This window comes from Crocodylus porosus, unplaced genomic scaffold (assembly GCF_001723895.1).
Source record: "Crocodylus porosus isolate Cpor-Errol unplaced genomic scaffold, CroPor_comp1, whole genome shotgun sequence".
NCBI lineage: Eukaryota > Metazoa > Chordata > Crocodylia > Crocodylidae > Crocodylus > Crocodylus porosus.
In genome coordinates this window covers 5032239-5052863 of record NW_017728926.1, presented here as the reverse complement: position 1 = coordinate 5052863, position 20625 = coordinate 5032239, and the positions used below count along the sequence as shown (strand labels likewise).

Sequence of the window (20625 nt, the reverse complement as noted above, 5' to 3'; positions counted from 1 at the left end):
AACCTTTATGGTATAGAAACCACTGTATTCCCACCAGCTTACCCCTGGGTTTGCATTAAGGCAGTTCGTTCAGCACAGAAAAATGGGTATTTTCTTCCTTTTTATCTGATTAGCCAGCAGTATGTTTCTTCATTTTGAGATAATGCCCAGGCAAATCATTGGTTTAATTGTACATCTTATTGTGTCATCCCTGTTCAATCATGTTAAAAAATACTTACATGTCACCCCCTTCCCCCCACCTCCCTTTTCCCATTTAGATCTTGCTAAAGTCCATTCTACCTTATCAGCACAGTAATTTCATGAGCAGAGCTAGGATTTCTGCCACTTAGGCCGCGGCCATTGTCTGTCGCAGCTGCAGTTGAGATAAACCCTCACCCAGAACAAAGTTGGAATGACCTTTTACAAGCAGAATCTGCCTTGTTTCCCTCCAGACTAATTTATCAGCCTTCATTTCAGCCTAGTCTCTCAGCAGAGGCCTGAAAGAACATTACGGAGAGCATGAATGAACAGGGGGATTAAGATGCTTGGCTAGTCCCTCTTTTTCATCAGACACCTTCTGGATTTACTGAGATGTAAGCTGTAAATGACCATAAGTGGTGAACTGCCTTTAACTTGGGGAGGAGAAAACAGCAACCAACCAAATGTTTGTGAAAAGAGGAATGAAATGGGAAAGTGGCTAAGTCTTCTGCCTTGTAGGTCTACGGAATAACTGAGGTCTTTACCTTTTCGCTGGCCTTCCTAGGGAAGTACCTTTGTTGCCAGAATAGTCAATCCTGCAGAGAGGTAGGAGAGGAGAGTAGGGGAGTACAGGTAGGCAGGGTCTCCAGTGAAACAGATGTTTCAGAGAGTTCTGAACAGCAAAAGTCTTCTTCAGTTTTAGATCGAATCTGTTGTGCACAAAATAAAAATGTAATTACTTATCGAACTCCTCTGGCACAGGAATTTGGTCTACTCGTGTTTGCTTGTCTTCAATGAAAGAGCAGAGCTTTAAAAAAGAATAGCAGAGACTGGTTTTTAAGAGGAGTTGATTTGTTTTTTTCCTAAGTAAATTTAGTGCTGCTGAGAATTGTCAAAATGACAGATATAAAGGAAGTGCCATTTTATTCTCAAAGCAGCCCCAGTCCAAAGGAACTACTGTGAGAAGCTAAGGTAATTGTTTCTTGGGGAAAAACATTAACCAGCAGAGTTTAGCATAAACCTGTCTGTGCAGCATTGGGACCTATTGCTGTTTTACTGGAATCAGATAAGCAATCCTAGTACTGGAGGACATCAGCTTTCACTCTTTTGCTTATGCCTTTTACCTTTTTTTTTCCTCCTGCTATTAAGCAGGATATTTTTGTTTACTGGTGGTAAAGGAGCTGCTGTGTTGGGAGCTAAAGGGTCTCCATGTCCATAGGAGTTGCATCACCATGGTGGATTACTTTAAGTGAACTGACTTGGAAGTTTTGGCAAGGGAGGAATTAAACACAGTGCTAGTGGTTGAATTTTTGGTACTGTCAGTGGTGATGATTGTTATAAATAAATTGTCTGCCATTAGCATACATAGCATTGAACCAGATAGAAATGGAGACGGGGCTCTGCCTGGAGGAGCTTGCATTTTAAACTAGTCACACAATAAGAGTCAAATGCACTGAGTTTTGGAATTACCCGATCAGGTAAACTTTCCAAGTTGCAGAGTTACATACATATAAGCATTTTAAGGCAGGGAGCATATTTTGATGGATTTAATGCTGGTAAGTTTTAGCCTTCTGCTTCAATGAAAGAAAAGGGAAAGGCAAGGAGTGGAGTCCCCAGGCATGGAGGAGCCATTGGGAAAAACCACTGGTGGACCAGTTTGGGATATGTATGCAACAGTGAGAAGTGACAAGCCTCAGAGTTTAAGAGCTGGGTCAAAATGTTAGAAGCTTATCCGGTTATTTGATAGACCCAGTCAGTGAAACCGTTCAAGCCTATGGCTACCAGCTTTCTGTTTTTCCCTCAGCACCTTTCAAGCCAGAAAAACATACCATGATAACTGACCTTCCTTTCTGATCTCCCTTACTGGGCATGGGACATAGTGTAATACAGCAGAAAATGCACTGAGTCCTGATTTGATTGAAAATTTGGCGGAAAGTTCAGTCCACTCTTTACGTTACCTGTTCCACTGAACTGATCTATAATTGATACATTCTGTGGCAGTCATTTAGCTGGCAATTGGGAAGCATCAGGCAATGGTAGGGTTAATGTGCTTGTTTTTCACTCATACCAGAGCTGGACTTGAACTCGAATTCTATTAGATTGCGTTAGTACAGGTCCACAATGCAAAATGTCTACGTTATTCTGGTGCCTATACCCACTCTGTGGTTTACTTGCAATGGGACAAAAAGATTTGTCCGTCTACTCAAATCTTCTGAATGCTAGCAGGACGATTGCTTCAGATGCTGATTTAGAGATGCTTCCCGTGTAGGAAGTTAAGGATCTTTTGCTATTCACAAGTGCTTGATCATCACCAAACTGAATTTCAACACTGTAGGAAGAAAAAAAAAAAAAAAGGCTGCCGTTTTTGGAGTGTTGTTGACGCAAAATGCAGATACTTTCTGTAAAGGGGGCAGGTTATCTTTGGCTGTGCTCCAATTTCCTAGGAAACGGACAGAGAAGAGCTTAACTTTTCACAGTCCACTGCAGCTGTGCTTAGGTTTTAATGAGCATACATGTTTTATAAAAGAATGTCAAGAGGTCCAGATTCCAGTCAGGTTGTAGGCTCCTTGGGGCAGAGATTGTGCATTTTCAGTGGTCTGTGCACTCGCAAGCACCATCGTCAGCACTCAAAAAACAACAGGTAAGCAGTTAACATAAAGCAATGAGTTTTCACGTACCATTTCCACTACTCAGGGTCTTTATTGTCCCATTACTGACTTCTAAGTGCAATTCATATCTATCTGAAATTTCTCATGCCAATTTTCATTCTACATGGTTTGTTTGTTATACTATTTGATAACCATCACCTTTCAAGTGTCATGTTTAGAAATGTGAGTTAGTGTAATCCAGTGTACAGAGCAATTTGTATTAAGACTTCATTCTTTTTTACTTTCTTACTCTTCTTACAATGCTGGGCTAAACTCTTTTTAAACTACTGGGAGGAATCAAAAGCGAGTAAGATAAAGAAGCATCATTAGCATCTACCAGATTAATTCACCTCAATAACTCAAACTGGCATTTTACCATTTCCACTATAACCAATTCTTTATTTCTACTTAAAGAATTTCTAGGAGATGATTTGCTTAAATCCACAGGCTAGTTATTGTCCTAAAACCATCCTGGTTAGGAAATACCAACTGTATTAAGTAAGGTGCCTGGCTCCCCTGCATGTTAAATATGGCAGCCAGAATCACCTTGTGCAGTTTACACCAGATTACCATGGAAAAAAATTCAGAAATGTTGTGAAAGGTGGTGGAACTAATGATAAGACGTGCAGCAACTTGGATTTACTTCCTGGTGCTGACATATTACTTAGGCCTCCTTAAACTAACTTATTAATGAGGCTCCATTTATTTGAAACTTTTATATATATTTGTGTGTACATGTGTGTATGTGTGTGTGTGTGTGTGTGTGTGTGTGTATATATATATATATATATATATATCTCACTGTTGATATGACTGCTACATTGTAAATGCAGACGAAAGTAGCTTGATTTAATATAGAATACATGGGCACACGTGTAATACAGGTAAATAAATGTGCGTCTGTATATGCTCTTTATAATTGGCAAGACTAGGAGTATAGTTCTAAAAGTGAATGATAAAATACTGATACTGTACCTTTTAATTTATTACCTGTATTATACGCACTCTACATTTTCTCCCCTGTTCTCTCTCCTTCATGAGTTGTGTTTTCACTAGACTGGCATTTTCCTACTCTGATGAATTAACTGTCAATTGAAGTTAGTGAGATAAATCAAAACAAATGGACACAGTGCTCTATATTGACTTTCTCACTGCCTGATTTCAAAAACCACTTTCTGCTGCTATTACGCTCACTTGATTCTAAGCAAATTTACAAGAGACGAGGAATTGTGGGGATGCAGGTGTTTAATAGCCATCAGTTCCTTTTTTCCTTATCTTTTTTTTTAACATGGATTTTGTGAACAATAAGACGTGCATTATTTACCTGGCAAGAAACCATTTATGTTGTATAGGAAAAGTTCTTGACTTGACTAAATGTTCAAGGGCTTGGACTATGTATAAATGAGAACTCTGTCATTCTACACTGAGGACCGCAGCTACTCTGAAAGAGAATTGTGGGAGCAGCCATATTGGCAAACGATTCTAGAGTCAATGCAGCCAATACAAACAGAAGTGTGGGGGTTTTTTCAATGTAGGTTATACAGATTTCCCAGGCAAATTATGCTGGCTAAACTGCATCCATGTCTGAGCTTCAACTAGCATAGAAATGTCATACCAGATTACAGCCTTAATCAGCATGGCTCTAACAAACTTTTCTAGTGTAGTACTGGCCAAAGTTTTTGTTTTTTGTTCTTGCTTCTTACTGGGATTTTAAATTAGGGTTTAGTTTCAATTTGGATGAACCTCTAAAATTTTATGGATGCTTATTTTAAGCTTCTCTGGAGTCTCCTGATTCAGAAAAAAATTGCCTTAAAATCTTGTGAGAGCAGAGTTTTTAAAAAAAATACCTAATGCTCCCTGCATCCTTTTGAGGCAAAGCTATGACAGAGGCCTCTGAAATTCCAACGTCTGGTCCTGACAAAGTCATAGAGGTTTTCTGTCTTCCATAGATAATAATTATGGATGGCAGATACAGATGTTACACTTATTGCATGGTAGGTACGCAGAAAGCGCTCTGCAACTGTAAAAATGGTGGATCACCCGCTAAGATAATTCTGGATGGATGTGGTATCAGACTTCAGCGCTGTAGGTTAAAGTGCTGTAATAAACTCCCTTGCCACATCCCATCGTGACTCATGGTAGGCCACATTCTGCCAACATCCCATGGAGCATTGCAACATCCCGCTCACCCCCCTTCCGAGCAGTGGAATAGCCTAGCCAGAGCTTGTCTGCTCTGGCCGAGAACTGGGCCAGCCCTGACCCGGGGCTCTCAGTGATCCAAGGCAGTGAAACCCCTGTTTCCAGCCCCCCTCTCCTCCTTTCCCCCATTCCCTCTGGCCAGCTATGAGTCACGGTCTCCATTATCACTCTGTGTGTGGATTCCACCTACCCTGTCTAAGCATTTATAAAGATTACGTCTTTCAATTAAGTGCTGTGCTGTGCTGTCTGCTAGGAAATGGACAGAAGTTCCAAGCACTGGTTTGACCTAAATCAAATGAGTCTGACACTGCATAGATCCAGGTTTATCTTAAACTGGGTTCTGCAATTTTTAAATCGGTTTGTTTGCATGCAACTTCTGTTCTGTTACAGGCTTAGACTGATTGTCAGTCACCGAGACTGGGTCTGAAAGTGTAAGGTTTGGCACCAGGATGAGCTAAATTTAAATTGGGCGGTCAATTTGCACCCAATTTAACCTGCCAAATACCTGTACTTAGCCCTGGACACTGTGTTCAGATAGGGGGTTGTCCAAGATATTCATCTTGTACAGTGTTATTTTGAAGCATCCCTATCCAGATCTCAGTCTGTTCAGCTTGACCCATGCTTCTCTGTCAGGTCGTGCCTAATGGGGGACTCATTTGGTGTTGGTATAAAATGCTGTAGGAACAGATTTCAGACCAGATTATTCTGAAAAATCATTTCATTTCTATTCATCCCACCCCTTATCTAAATTTAGCTCTACACAGAAGGCCACAGTACTCAGTTTGCCAGGCTCTCCATGGGCCCAGAAACCTGGCGGTAGGGGAGCAGTTAGGATCTGTCTTCGTATGTCACTTGGTCTAATCCCCAAGAGTGCAGGGAACACATCTATGTGTGTCCAAGTTGTGCAGCCTGTTATGAGTCTGCACACTGTTAAGTACAGTGTTGAACTCTGCAGTGTGGCAACTTCTGGACCATACAGGAGCACAATAATCTGCTGGGGCATATACTATTTTAAATGCAGTGGTCCTGAGCACTTTGAAGTTGGCACTCCATGTCCAGTTGGCTAAATGTCTTAAGGCAGATATTTGTACAGAGACTTTACTGATGACCTTCTGACTGCAATGTTTATAGGTGAGAGAACAGTCTCATGTGATTCCTTGGTAAGTTGGGGTATGCTCACAGGGAAGGCTGTGGTTGCTTACTCTGATACTCAGAGCTTAATGATTGTCCACATGGAAGCCCAATGATAATTATTAATTGATGCCCCTCATTGACCTGGTGTCTCTCAAACAACTCCCCCTTCTCCCCCACAACTTCCATGCCACTGGCCTGAAATAAAGGTATGGTGCCAGGCTCAGCCCCCCTTACTGTTGTTGGGGGCTTATAAATTTGTGTTACATTGACTGGGGCCATAAATCTGAGTATTGACAACTGACTGCCCCGTCCCTTAAGGTCGCATTGCTTTCCTGAGAGGTCAGCGAGTTTACCCGGATCCACTTGAGATAAATCCTAACCTAGACAGACCCTGATATACACTGAAAGATTTTTTTGAGCCCCACAGCCAAGGTGTAACCAGCAGGCAAAACTGCACACTTCTGCTGGCAATCCTCTGAGTGCTGTTTGGCAGAGCAACTATGAATGAGCACTGCTGCAGGTAAGGTGCAATGGGAAATAGGAATTCTCCCTAGCAACACCCCCCCTTTCCCCCCTCCCCAGCTCCCTCCTTCTCTCCCTCTGCTTCTCAAAGAACCGGTGCATCCCTCTGGGCCCTGATGCTTGGGTTTCCCAGCCCTCCTGGCTCCCACAGCAGGGAGATGGGATCCAGGCATCTGGGTTTTCCCAGCTGGGAGTGGGGTGTTATGTGCTGTGGTCTGCGCTGGGTCATAAGGGGCTGCACAGCTTCCAGCCTTGCGCAGGGGAAAGGGTCTGAACAAAGGACCCACCGGGGTCCTTTGGTGTCTCCCTTGTCTGCATGCTCTGTATTTGTGCACTGAGATGCTGGATCCAGGATGGTTGCCGAGACACCAGCAGAGTGCTGGAGACGTGTATACACGGTACCAGCAACATGAGGACCAAAGGGGACCCTCTATCTGGGGCATTAGAATGGACAGGCTGGCAGTTCCTTGCACCCATGGTGCCATAGCACTTGAATGAGCCATCCAGCCCCAGGAGCGTGCTGTGAAGGTCCAAGAATGAAGTCTATAGATGGCCACCCACTGTGTGAGGAAGGTCACATGTATTGCTATGGGGCTCAGAGTCACAGCACCGGGACAGACCTCTTCGGATCCAGCTATGACACCCCTGAGTGGTGTCAGTGCTGCTTCCCATGGGGAGCATGAAACTGTGAAACTATGAGACCGTTGATTTCTCAGGCTGGAGTAATGGGGCAGGCTGCCACCCACTCCCAGTCCAGGAACTCCTACCTGGGATGACAAGCCTAAAGGTCCCCGGGGGGAAGGGAGGGGACCTGGATAACAGCTGTGGAGGCATGCCCCACATTACACATTGACTGAGAGATGCTGCAGTTCTGGGGAGCCCCAAATCAGGAGATATGGCATGTGGGAGCCACTGACCCTTGGTCCAAGGAGCTAAGAAGGCATCTAGCAGGGCCTGCTCCAGGGATCAGCATTTGTGGAGGGGAGGGAGGGAGACCGGGCTGCCCAAGACCCAATGCCAGGACTTGCATTGCCTTCCATGGCCAACTCACTACCCCTGGCTGCTGGTAGTCACTGGCATAGGTGCCGGGGCCTAAAGAGGTTCCAGGACAGTCCCAGAAGGAGCAGGAGCACTCAGACTGGGGGGAGCTACCAGCCCAATAGGCCAGGCCACTGCATGCCCAAGTCCTCCTGCAGGGAAGTGGCTCAGCCTCTGCAAAGCTAGGCAGCCTCCTGAGCTCTGGTCCAAGTTCCAGAGTGGGCAGCATTCCCGTTTTTCTTTATTATGTGCATGAAAAGTTTGGCAGAAGCAACATTTAATTAGACTGAGGGGTGGCAGGTGTGGCATAATTAAACTGAGGTGCAGCATTCCTCCTGCCACCCCAAGGTTTTGTATTTTGTTAAGTTGAGCTTCCATGGCTGCCCATCCCCATCTCCTGCTCAACATCAGAATTGCCCGGTGCAGCCAGGGTCTTTCCCCACTCTCTCTGTTTTAACGAGAAGTTGGCTCCAAGTTTTGGAGTGGGCAACGTTGCAGTTTTTGTTTAATAAACACACCAAAAGTTTGGCAGCTTCAACATTTGATTAAAATGAAGCATGTCTCTTCTTGATTATTCCCCTCTATTTAGCACGGGTGAGGCCACATCTGGAGTACTGTGTTCAGTTTTGGGCCCCCCATTACAGAAAGGATGTGGACAAATTGGAGAGAGTCCAGTGGAGGGCAACAAAAAATGGTGAGGGGCTGGGGGACATGACTTCTGAGGAATGACTGAGGGAACTGGACTTACTTAATCTAGAGAAGACTGAGAAGAGATTTAATAGCAGCTTTCAACTACATGAAGCAGAGTTCAAAAGGGGATGGAGCTGGACTGTTCTGACTGGTGGCAGATGATAGAACAAGGAGCAACAGTCTCAAATTACAGCAAGCAAAGTTTAGGTTAGATATTAGGGAGAATTTTCTTACTAGGAGGGTAGGAAACAGGAACAGGTTACCCAGAGAGGTGGTAGGTCCTTGGAGGTTTTTAAGACCCGGCTACACAAAGCTTTGGCTTTGATTATCTAGTTGGGGCTGGTCCTGCTTTGAGCAGAGGGTTGGACTAGATGACCTCCTGAGGTCCCTTTCAACCCCAATTCTCTATGATTTTCCATGATTTTTCTCATGCTGCATTTTCCTGCACCCTAGTGTATGCCCCTGGGGGGTTGGGAAGGGGAGCAGTGTGGGTTGTGGGCAGTGGTGCCCAGGATGCAGGGCCACAGGAGCCTGGGGCAGGAAACCCATGGTACAGTGCCAAGGTAGGGGCATTTGATACCACCCTCTGGCCCTACTCATCTAGAGAGGGCTCCCAGTCCACACTGGTGAGGAGCTACTCAGTCAGGGCCTTGCAGATCTGGATAGCCTGCTGCAGTGTGGGGCCAGGGCCACCAGTGTCGGCAGTGGGAGAGTACAAGCATCCAAGAAATGCACACACAAAGCAGGCATCTGGGACACAAACAGAACCCAGGTGTTTGGGGTACACATGTGCGTGCACGCACACACACTTGGCGGATGCAGGTTGTGCTGGATGGGTACACACAGGATGGCTGTCTGATGGCTTGTGGTCATGACGAGCCGCTGCCACGTCAGGGCCAGCTGGGCAGCCGTGATGTCCCCGCCAACCAGTTGGGGCAGTTCAGCTATTCAGCTTCGCTTGGGAGTCTTCAGCAGCGTGGGGAGCATGCAGGGAGGCACAAGAGAGTCCCCACCACCAACCGCACTTGAGTTGTGCAGACAGGCTCCAAGTCCCTCTGCCCTCCAAGGGCTAATGTGTGTTCTGCTTCCTCCCGACGTAAGGTGTGTAGACTAAAGCTCAAAAGTTAGAAGGCTTCCGCCATGGACTTCTTGAATGCCTGTCCTTAGCTGAAAAGATTAAGAGATCATTTAAGAACCCTTGAATAGGCGCAGTTGAGTTTCACCGGTAAAGATGGTCAAAGGCTTTTATTTATTAACTTACTTTTTGTAACATATTTATCTAGTTGGGCTTTAATTTCAGAGGTACTTTACTATTAGCAGCTTTTATGCATTTTGAGCCCATAGCAGTAATTTGGTAGATTCTATAGGCTGATGAAGTAACTGTGGCAATTAACACAAGCTTTCCAAGTAGATTGTAAGTGTTTCTGGAAAAAGGGTCTTAAACAAAATTCTGTTCAGATTCTTCTAAAGCTGCTTTTAAAATTCAGACAAGTTACCCTGCTGCTTCTCTCTTTCTTTGTTTTTTGTTTGTTTGTTTCGGTTGTTGGTTTTTTTGGAGAGCTGTCTCTTAATATTACCACATGTAAAATCCAGTTCTTAGCATGGGTGTAGTAGGGGAAAATATTGAATATGTGTCAAGCATTCTGAAAATGTCAGGTCTGATGTATAAACCTAGGAGTTCATATGTTTTTGATGTAACCGTGTTTTCATTGCTTAGGGCATAGTGTTAGAGCACTCACCTTGGGAATGGGAAACCAAGGCAAAAGTCTCTGGCCTGGATCAAGTGTGTTCCCAATAGTTCCTCTTGGAGATGTTCCACTTCGTATAAATAATTAAATATTAATTGGAATAGGGTAGTAAAACTGGGGACAGATCAACACGACAAACTCACCCTGCCGGGCAATGGCACCCTCAGACATGCTGCACTGTTTGGGCTTTCTCCTGAACCAGGAACAATGTGGCTGCATTCATATAGTCAAAAAGTTTATTGGCTTAGAAAACAATCCCCCCCCTCCCCCCAACTCCATTAGCATACGTACTAAAGGACTCACATGCAGAGGCCCTGTAAGTCCCTGAATAGGTAGTACTACTATCAGTGATGCTGGCAGTCAGTAAATTCATCCTTAAATGCCATAGGCCTTATTGCATGCATGTGGTTTTATCAATTTAGGAAACACAATTGACCTAACTTGTCTGAACAGGGACTTGTTTAGGTGACACTTTATCTTCTGCAACACACATCACCACTAGTTAGCCAAAAATCCCCCTTGTTTTATTCATTGCATGGGAAAGGAGGGGAATATTCAGTCAAATGTCACCAAAACCAGAAGTGGTTAAACAATTATCTGAAAGTATGAGAGTACCAATCTGTGTAAAAAGAAACTTTTTAAACATAGCAATTGCAGGAATGCATATCAAGCACTAATCAGACATTTGACTGACCTTAGCTACTCTATGCGGTAGCAAGCATATGCTTCCTGTGCAGCAAGTGTTGAAGGTCTTTTGTTATTTGTTTATCTTGTATCTTTAAACATATACAGTTTAATGCTTGGAGTAGAAATGATTTCTAGATCAACGGGATCATTTTTCCATGACCCTCTCATTGGTCTTGTGTTTTGTCTTCCTGTGTTACCAGCCCCAGACTTTGTAAGAGCTCTTCAAGGTGAGAAGGGACTACATTTACTTGCTAAGTTTAATTCAAGAAGTAAAAGGTTAAAAAAGAGAGTGTACAGAGGAATGGATAGAGAAGAGGTAAAGCTGTCTCAGCAGTAGGTTAATTGGAGAGTGGAATACCAGTGTAGATGGGAGCACATAGTTTCCTTGGACAATGTGCTAAAAGAGCTGGGAGCTGGGAAGGACCAGCTGGGATTGTTAGTGAATTAGCTGAAGTCAGAAACCCCTGAATGAAGCAAAGAAGTAAAGGGGAAATGAAGGTTAGGGTATAATTCAGTCTAAATTAGGTGGGCCATTCATAATGCATAAAAGGGCTCTGAGCTTCCTTTCTTGGGGAAAATGGGTAGGAAAGCTCACTTTTGTTTGCTTGTGGGATGAGTGGTTGATTTTTAAGAATGTACTTACCTACAGCCAATAATGTTGGAAGCACATTATCCTGCATGGGTTTGGGTGAAGCGTTAAAAATAATCATCCGGGGCATGAACTTGAATGATAACAGGTTTAATAAGATAGAATTAAATCAGTTATGCTGCAAACACATGTTGTTTAAAGCCATTGTGACTACCTGAAATAAAGCCTGCTCTTTTATATTGGCTTTTTCTTGCTTGCTATTAAAGATGAAAACTGAATCCAAACACCTCTTGGATTGTGGGTATTTGAAATCCATTTGTGGCACAGGCTGAGCTCTACTGTTATCCTTGGAAAGATTTAGGGCACCATTTTCATATGTTTATGAGTCTCACTTGCTTCCCTTGTTTTCTTTATAAAAGGTCGTGCCATTGGAAGTGACACTGCAGACATGGAAATGCTGTGGAGTATAAACTTGTGCTACCTTAAATCCGTTTTTATTCTTTTTGGTTTAGAGGGGTTGTTGTTATTGGGGGGAAACTTAAGTGGTTGCTGTAATTAAATAAGAAAGAAAGCATAAATGATTACTGTAACTGTCTTGATTCAGTTTTTCTTCTTCATAAGAGTGGGAAAACAGAGAACCTTCAAATGGGTCTAGTAACAACACAAGTCACTTCAATCTTGTTGCATACCAAAACAAAGACAATTTCATTTTTTATTTTTCACTGTTATGCTTCTCTGGTCCTAAAATTACTGTTTTAAGGCTCAGAGAACTTTAATACGTTAGTAACTTCCAAATACCGTGGATTATGTTTGTGTTTTACCTGTAGCTTCCTATTTTGTATTTCTGTATGTGCCATTGAAATCAGCAACACAGTGCTGCTGACTGGAGTTGTTGATCTTGTTCCATATGTTTTAAATATAATTATTTGAATTCCTTTTGGCTGGCACAGATGCTTTACCATCTGATGAAGTGAGCTCGGGCTCACGAAAGCTCATGCTATCCATCTCTGATTTAGTTAATCTATAAAGTGCCTTTTCACAGAGGTGCTAAGCCATATTAGTTTGAAGCCCGCCTGCCTTACCTTGTAAGTAACTTTCTGGATGTGTTTGCTTGAATTTGCTGAATGCAGTTAGGTGGAATTGCCAGCTTTAGGAGGCTTCATTTGACTTCATTTGGCAGATGTTAGGCAGAATAGGGTAGCTTGGCTGTCTTCGAAACATAAACCAGCTGGCATGGAGACTTAACTTGGTCTTTATATCTGAGGTGGGATTTTGTGATCATTGACAGGGTGATTTGGGTTTTAGAGCAGTGGGAAGTGTGAGATCTATGCCAGAAAAATAGGGAATATTGTGGTAGAGGAGCACTGAGTTAATTTACAAATAATATATATGTATCATGAGTTGATTATTCAGGGCACCACATTCAGTATAGGGCCTTCACCCTGCAAAGCAATCTGCTAGAATGGAGCCATGTGTCATTCAGTGGGACTTTGAATAAGTGCAGGGATTTATGGCAACTGATGGAAATGATGGATGGGGGGAAAAGGCAGTAATTACTGCTTGGTTATTATTAGTAGCTAAAGAGTGTGTGTCCTACTCTCTACATGCCTTTGTCTTACCATTACAATCCTTCTTCTACACACAAATGAAAATCTCCTTTCTAAAAGTAAGTATCTGTACTGCAGCACTTGCTTTCAAAGAATTTTAGCCTTCCTTGCTCCTTCTGATATCCTCTATAATAAAATGTTCTTAGGTAAAGTTGTTTGAACCCTGCTTGCCTGTGGTTTGTGGTGCTTGGTGTTATGGGAGCACTCTACAAAGATCATACAAGTACTGTCCTGCCTCCCAGGATGTCACTTAATTGATATTTGAAAAGTGCTTTGAGATCTCTGTTGCGAATTGCTTTTTGAGCATAAAGTGCTGGTGCTGAGGCTGTTTAAGTGGTGCAGCCTTCATGTTAATGCAGAGCATAATCAGATTGCGGGCTGCCGAGATTCTGAAATGCAGGAATGGATATCAGCTGCTGTTGTAGAAAGTCATGTAATGTTAGAGTCTGTTGTGGACAAATAAATTGTGTCATGAACCAAGTGCAGAGACATCATGCCAGCCCATTAATGAGATAAACCCTGTCTAATAGACAAAGTTGTGTTTTTATCAAAGATAAGATGCATAACAAAATAAATTGTGTGTGGCTGTTCTGTCTGCACATAATTCCACAAGAGTCGAATAAAGAAGTAAAATTGTTTCTCCTTCCACAGTACTTGCCATAACCCAAATCCGTTTCTCTCTGTTCATTCAAAAGGCTTATGTCAAGCACAGTCAATTTAAATGAGATTCAGAACTGGAACGGCAATAAGTGTTCAATCAAAGTATTTGATAAATCACTTAAACAATCTTGCAGATTGCAAATTCTGTAAATGTAAGTTCTGCACTTATTCAAAACTAGTGAATGTGACAAGACTAAGAGACAGGAAAGTCAAAACAGCAGGAAGAAAAACTCAGATCCTTTGATGAGATTAAAATACCAGCAATTTAAGTGGCAAGCAGGTAGGACTGTGCTGCTCCTATAGCTCTCTAACCAATACTGAAGCATTTACAAGGAGAATATACAGATGGGATAAAGAAGAGAAGGCTGATTTGATGATTGCAGCATAATTTTACCTTTACTGTGTGTGTGTGTGCATGCATGTGTGTGTGTGTGTGTGTAGTATCCTGAATAGCATAATTTGGATGATCAAGAAATTTTTTCCCTCATTAACTAGAATAAGTGACTGTACAAATGGGAGAGGGGAATTCTCAGCAAATCCCAGATGGTTTTGAATGATAAACTTACCCTGGATTAGCCAGAATGAAGCACTGGTTTCCTCAGGAGGATCTTATTCTGGTAAGTGTCTCCATGTGAAAGGTGAAAACAAAACATTACAACAAAATCTTTTGACTTAATTCTAAACTGATTATTTGTTGCTCGACCACTGCAACAGTGCATATGTCAAACTCTGTATTTACTGCATTGTGATTACAATTTTGAGTCTCTCATAAAGAAATGTGGAAGAAATTAAAACACCAGAAGCTCCTCTTTGACGAACTGCCAGCGTTAAATCCATTTCTTTGAGAGAGGCCCCCTCTTGCTCTTTCTCCTGTGCCCTTAATCTCTCCTAAGTGTGAGGCTGTGAATGACAGAAGGTTATCAAATTATGGGGGGGAGGCAATTTATTTAGTATCAGCAGAAACACAAACAAAAGCCCAAAGTAAGTTTTCATATAGTAACATTTTTTTTTTTATTGCTAACAAAAAAGAGGCTGTGTCATACCAGGCCACAGGCACTGCTGAGATACGAGAGGCAGCTTCTCTTTAAGACACACTTGTTGGCAGTGTTGCTCCTTCCTGTGTCTGCTCTGGTTAGACACTCTGCCAGCCCTTTTTTCATAATGCCACGGGACCTTTTATTACAATTCTGGATCACACACCATTTCAAAGTATGTTTATACCTCTCAGTTTTCTCTCCTTTTAGCCACAGACATACTTCCATGCCTCAGAAACTTGGTGTTCCCTCACTTCCGGCAGTTGCATAAGAAATCCTGGCTCACAGATGTGAGGTTATAGGAAAAGTCTAACTTTTCACACATGCAAAATCCCTAGAAGGCAAGCAAAATAAATACTTAGGAGGGAGGTTGTACCAGGAGGCAAATGATCTGGGTTCTCTTCCCATGCTTCTTCAGTGACTTTAGATAAGTTCCTTAACTTCCTTGCTCCCTTTTCTTGATCTGTCCTGCAGTGGGTGCGAGGCCTGAGGGTTTTGAGATCCTGAAACAGGCAGGTGTTTTAGCAGGGGCACAGCATTATATTACAGTTTGCAAAATTTCAAGAGTCCAGCATGTGGGATTTGCAGCATAGTGTACTTAGGGTTTGTGGTTATTAGTGTTAATTTTACTTTGCATCCTTTGAATGACAGCCTTGGTTTCACTTCATGGTTCCCTACCCGATAAGAATGAGCTGAGCAATCCTCTTCTCCCCAGAGAAGTTTTCCTAAGGATGCTCAAAAACATACAATACGAATGAGCAAGCAAAGGTTTGCATTCTAGACCAGTAGCTACTAAAGCACCTTTCTCATTTTCAAATGCCATGATTAATTTTGAAGGAGCTGGCTAAAATCATCTCAAGGGGACATAAACACAGATAGGTACTCTGTTGACTATCTCAGTGAATACTAGAATTCTTGTGTATTAACATAAAAATAGATGACGGTTTTTGTAATATCCGATCTGTATGTACAGATGCTCATGACACAAAAAGCAGATTTTATATTTGGGAAGTGTCAGGTCACCATTTAATATGCATATTTAGTTGTTATCGCTACACGTATTTTATGAACATTGAAAATAGAGAAAGAATAAAATTATTCATTCTTATGTAAAGAATACGGTCTGCCTGGCCCTCCCCTTTTAATCCCATTCAGTGCTACCTTACAGGTCTTTTTTCCACTTTTAAAAATGAGAAGGAAGAACAGGTTTTGCATACGAAGGGTCAGCTTCTGCCCTTGGGATTGCAGTTGCGTGAGGAATCCCATGAATGTCAGTGCCCAGCATCTAATACATTATGAGTCTTTCATTTTCTTGAGAAATAAACAAAATATTGAGTAGCCATGTTGTCAACCAGCCAGAGTCCCTGGATAGTTCAGGCAGTAGGTTGATTAAAGAGCAGCTGAAATTAGTTAGATTTCCATGTTGGTTCCTTAGTTAAAAAGCAGGAAACCTTCCTTCCCCAAATCTGAAAAGGAAAGGAGGAATTGGTTTGCATTAAAGTGAATGAATGTACTTACTCTTCTTTTGATACTAGAACAGTGCAAAAAATGAGGGGTTTTCACGTTTCTATTTTAAAAAACATGGTGCACCCAATTTTGCATTATGAAATGCTTTCTAAGAATTTGTAAGCCAGAATCCATCCAGGAATTAAGTTTCTTCTGATAAGTTATCTGAGAATTTTAAGGGAAACTTCAGCTTACCCCACATTTACGTAAGGCTGGCACAAATGATTTTTTGCTGAATTTGAATCAATTATTTTCCTCTTAAAAACATCTCATTTTAAGGCCTAGTTGTTTTCTAGTCTTACCCTATATAAATGTATATGTTTACTAGACTGAACACGTTATCATTAATGAAATTTGACATAATCATCTATATATTATTTCCATTGTGCTCATCTGTAGTTGGTCCTTTCAGTCTTTAACTGACAAGCGAATGTACGCTGCATTACTTCTGTGTGCAAGGTAGGATTTATAAAGAGTGCGGAGGATGCAGCAGCCTTTATTTTCCGTTCTGGTCATGGCAGATTCTAGCAGGCTTGCAGAGGTTAAGCAGTGTGTGAGCGTGTGTGCGCGCGCTTCTGTTGTTTCATTCTTCTTGTAATGCTTCACCACAGTAGGCAAAATGGATGAAACATGGAAAAAAAAGAGACAATAAATAGTTTCCTAACCTGGCTTTGATAATAGAGAAAGTTCGTTAGATTTATTAATCCTCATTTTCCTTTGGACTGTCAGGTTTGGAGTGACAGTAAAAAAGCTTGTGACGACTTTGCCTAATTTGCACTCCATTCACTTTCTCATGAAAACCCATCAGGATGACTGAAGAACTGCTCTGCAATTGACCTTATTCAATGGCAGAATGATATACTGGGAAACAGGCCAGTTTTCACAATGCCGAAAAGAGCAAATTGGACGGAATCTTTGTTCCTCTCTTTTTTTCTCTTTCCTTTTTATGCCAGTCTTGCTCCAGTTAAGCTCCCTCATTTGTTCCAGCAGTAGCTCTAGGGCTCAGGTCACCCTCTGTGGCTGCCATTGCAGGTGATCGCTGGACTGCTTGCCTTGGATGCAGAGGGAGGCTAGAGGGGAGGGCAGTTGCTGCAAGAAGCTTTGAGGTTAAAGATTTGTCACAATGAGGAAAATCTAAGGCCACAGTATCTGGCCAGGTGTGGGTTGACGTGAACACTTTACAATGTGCAAATCCCTCATGTATAAAGAGCCCTTCTGTAACTAAAATGCAGTTTATCTCAACTTCTTATATTTTATTTTTTTAGAGGAAGCATAAGACTGAGTTCATGATTGCATTGGGGGTCATTGCAGAATAGACCTTGGTGGGAATCGGCTTGCCTATCCCAGGAAACTTTTAAAAAAAATTAAACGTTTTCATTCCCAGTGACACAGAACTAAGACCCTTTTGAAGTTTTTAAGGAAGTGAGAAGGAAAGTGAGAGCACTCAGAAAAGCCTTTATAGCCTCATGGTTTAACTCATCCACTTAGGACAGCTGGGGATACCCAGGGGGGTATGCCCAAGTCCATGTTCCAGTAAATTTGTAATTGTTTATGCAAATGGAAGCACTCCAACGAGAAAGTCTGGGTGAAAACATACTGAAGTGGGAAAGAGCCAAGACCGGTAGATCATGGATTACTGGAAGGTGGGACCATGGCTGAGTATATCCCTGATGAGGTCTTTACCATCATGAAGTTGACTGGTTTGGAATGAATGCTTCTCTCTTTCTTTTTCTCTCCACCCTCCCCGAATGGAATTCTTGAACCTAGGAAGCCTTTTCCAATGAAAGTTTCACTGAAACTCAAAGGTGTCCATGAACATCTTGGCATTTTTGTCACAACCCTTTCTCAAAAAAATCCCAGCCGATTTTCTTCTTATCCCATAGTGGCTGTGTAATGCTGCAGTACATTGTAACATATGTGCCTGTTTCACTCCAGAGAGGTGGCAGCTATTTTAATTCATGGATGCAATATGCACATGTATTAGTTTGCTTGATAGAGCACCCTTTTTAATGAAGGATATTGTATTATACAAATGAAAGCTAATTAGCAGTATCACACAAAAGCATTCCTAAGAATGAAGTGCTACCTCTCTGCGATGTGCAGAACAGTGCCTGGATGGGTGATGCCCAGGGCTGGATTATGACATGCTGGGGCCCTACGCTAGGGGTTCCCAACGTTTCAGTGCCGCAGCCTGGCAAACTGCAGACCAAAAACAGCCATGGCCCGGCAAACTGTAGACCACCGTGCGGAGCCTTGTGGCTGGAATTTCCGGCTGAAACACAAGAAGAGATACTTCCACCCCCTGGGCAAGGAGGCAGCTGCTGCAGGCCCTGCGGGAGGAGTTGCAGCCTCTGCCTGGCTCTGCAGAGCCATGGTTTCCTGGTATGCAGTCACTTCCAGTCCAGCAGCCGACCCTTCGTGGCCCGGGGGTTGGTTTAGAGGCCCCTCATAATGCGAGGCCCTAAACTGAAGCTTCCTTAGCTTTGCTTAAATTTGGCACTGGTGATGCCCCATGCTCAGATTCATGGCAAGGTTCTGTGGACTTCCATTCCAGTGGCAATGAGAGAAATTCAGAATCTGTTTATATATGCTGTACTGCAGCCCTTTCCCCTTGTTGTTTTTAATATATTACACGGGTCTTAAACAAAGATTGTTGGAGTTCCTTCGGTATCATTTCAACTGCCTCTCTTACATTTATATACAGAGACATACCTGGTTTTGTTTTTGTTCAGACCCCCTCTTGTCCTGCTGTCACTGCAGTAGCACTCAGAAAATTCAGACAGGCAAACAGAAGATGGTCTTATACAACTCCTGCCCTCCCCCCCGCCACCCTTGTGCCTCTCACATTTCACCTCTCATTTGAAAAGCAAAACTAACTAGCAAATGTTTCATAGTCCTGATTTTGGAGCCTGATCTGATCCATGTAACTCCCAGTGAAGCTAATGACTTTTCAGTAACATTGTGGATGTACTTGCTACCAAATTTGGGGGGGGAGTTAAGCATACTCAGAAAGTTGCAATGCTGGACACTTTAATTCAGGGGTGGGCGAAGTACGACCCACAGGCCAGATGAGGCCTGCCAGGCCATCCTATCCAGCCTGTGAGGCCCCTAAAAAATTTAGGAAATTAATATTTATCTGCTTCTGGCTGCCTGTCAAAGATGGCAGGAGACAGGGGCAGTAGGACCCAGGAGAAGCCAGCAGGACCCAGTAGGAAGGCCAGCCCTGCCCTCCCCTATCCCCAGCTCCCTCCCACCCCTGCCCCTCCAACAGGAAACCACTGCCTGCCACAGTTTTCACTGCTTCTCTGCATGCCAGCTGGCTGCTCCAGCACCACATGGCCCCTGGCTGCATGGGCAGACCATGGGAGCACGGGGCCCATGCCAGTACCCCCAGGACCAGGAGCAGGACGGGTGTGTGTGTATGTGTGTGTGTAGGGAGGGAGGGAGACAGAGAGAGAGTGTGTGTGTGTGTATGTGTGTGTGTAGGGAGGGAGGGAGACAGAGAGAGAGTGTGTGTGTGTGTATGTGTGTGTGTCCATAGGGTAAGTCCCACATGCACCCATAACCCCCTTGCACTGCCATATATAAGACACCCACACCCCCTCACACACTCCAGCCACCCTCCCCCACACACAGGCCCCCACAAACCCCATACCCATCCACACCCCATATATCCACACACCCCCACACGCTCCCTCATCCCACAGACTCCCACAAAACCCCCATGCACACACCCACACCCCACATACCCACAGCCCTCCATAAACCTATCCCCCCCCCCACAATATGCAAGAGTGAGAATTCATTTTAAGCTATTATATATCACCTCTATGTACACTACACAAAAACAGTTTCATAGTAGCTAGGGTCAGGAGGGACCGGAACAGATCTAACCTGACCCCCTGCCACAAGCAGGAATGAATGCTGGGTTCACAAGACCCCAGACAAGTGATCATCCAACCTCCTCTTGAATTTGCCCAAGGCAGGGGCGAGGACCACTTCCCTGGGAAGTTGGTTCCAGATTTTGGCCACCCTAACTGTAAAAAATTGCCTTCTGATCTCTAACCTAGACCTATTCTCCATCAGCTTATTACCATTGGTCCTCATGACCCCAGATGGTGCTGGGGAGAAAAGGGCTCTACCTATTTGCTGTCGATCTCCCCTGATGAGTTTGTAGGCAGCCACCAGGTCCCCCCTCAGCCTCCGCTTGCTGAGGCTGAACAGGTTCAGGTGCCTCAGTCTCTCCTCATAGGGCCTGTCCTGCTGCCCTCTCACCAAGAGGGTGGCCCTCCTCTGAAACCTCTCCAGGCTGGCTACATCCTTTCTAAAGTGCGGCGCCCAGTACTGGAGGCAGTACTCCAACTGCGGCCTCACCAAAGTCGCATA

At 43.5% G+C, this 20625-nt stretch overlaps 1 protein-coding gene across 3 annotated transcripts in view; it reads left to right on the top strand.

Moving 5' to 3' along the window:
• PRDM16 (PR/SET domain 16) overlaps positions 1 to 20625 on the top strand; it is a 459646-nt gene that overhangs the window by 166551 nt on the left and 272470 nt on the right. The window lies entirely within an intron of this gene.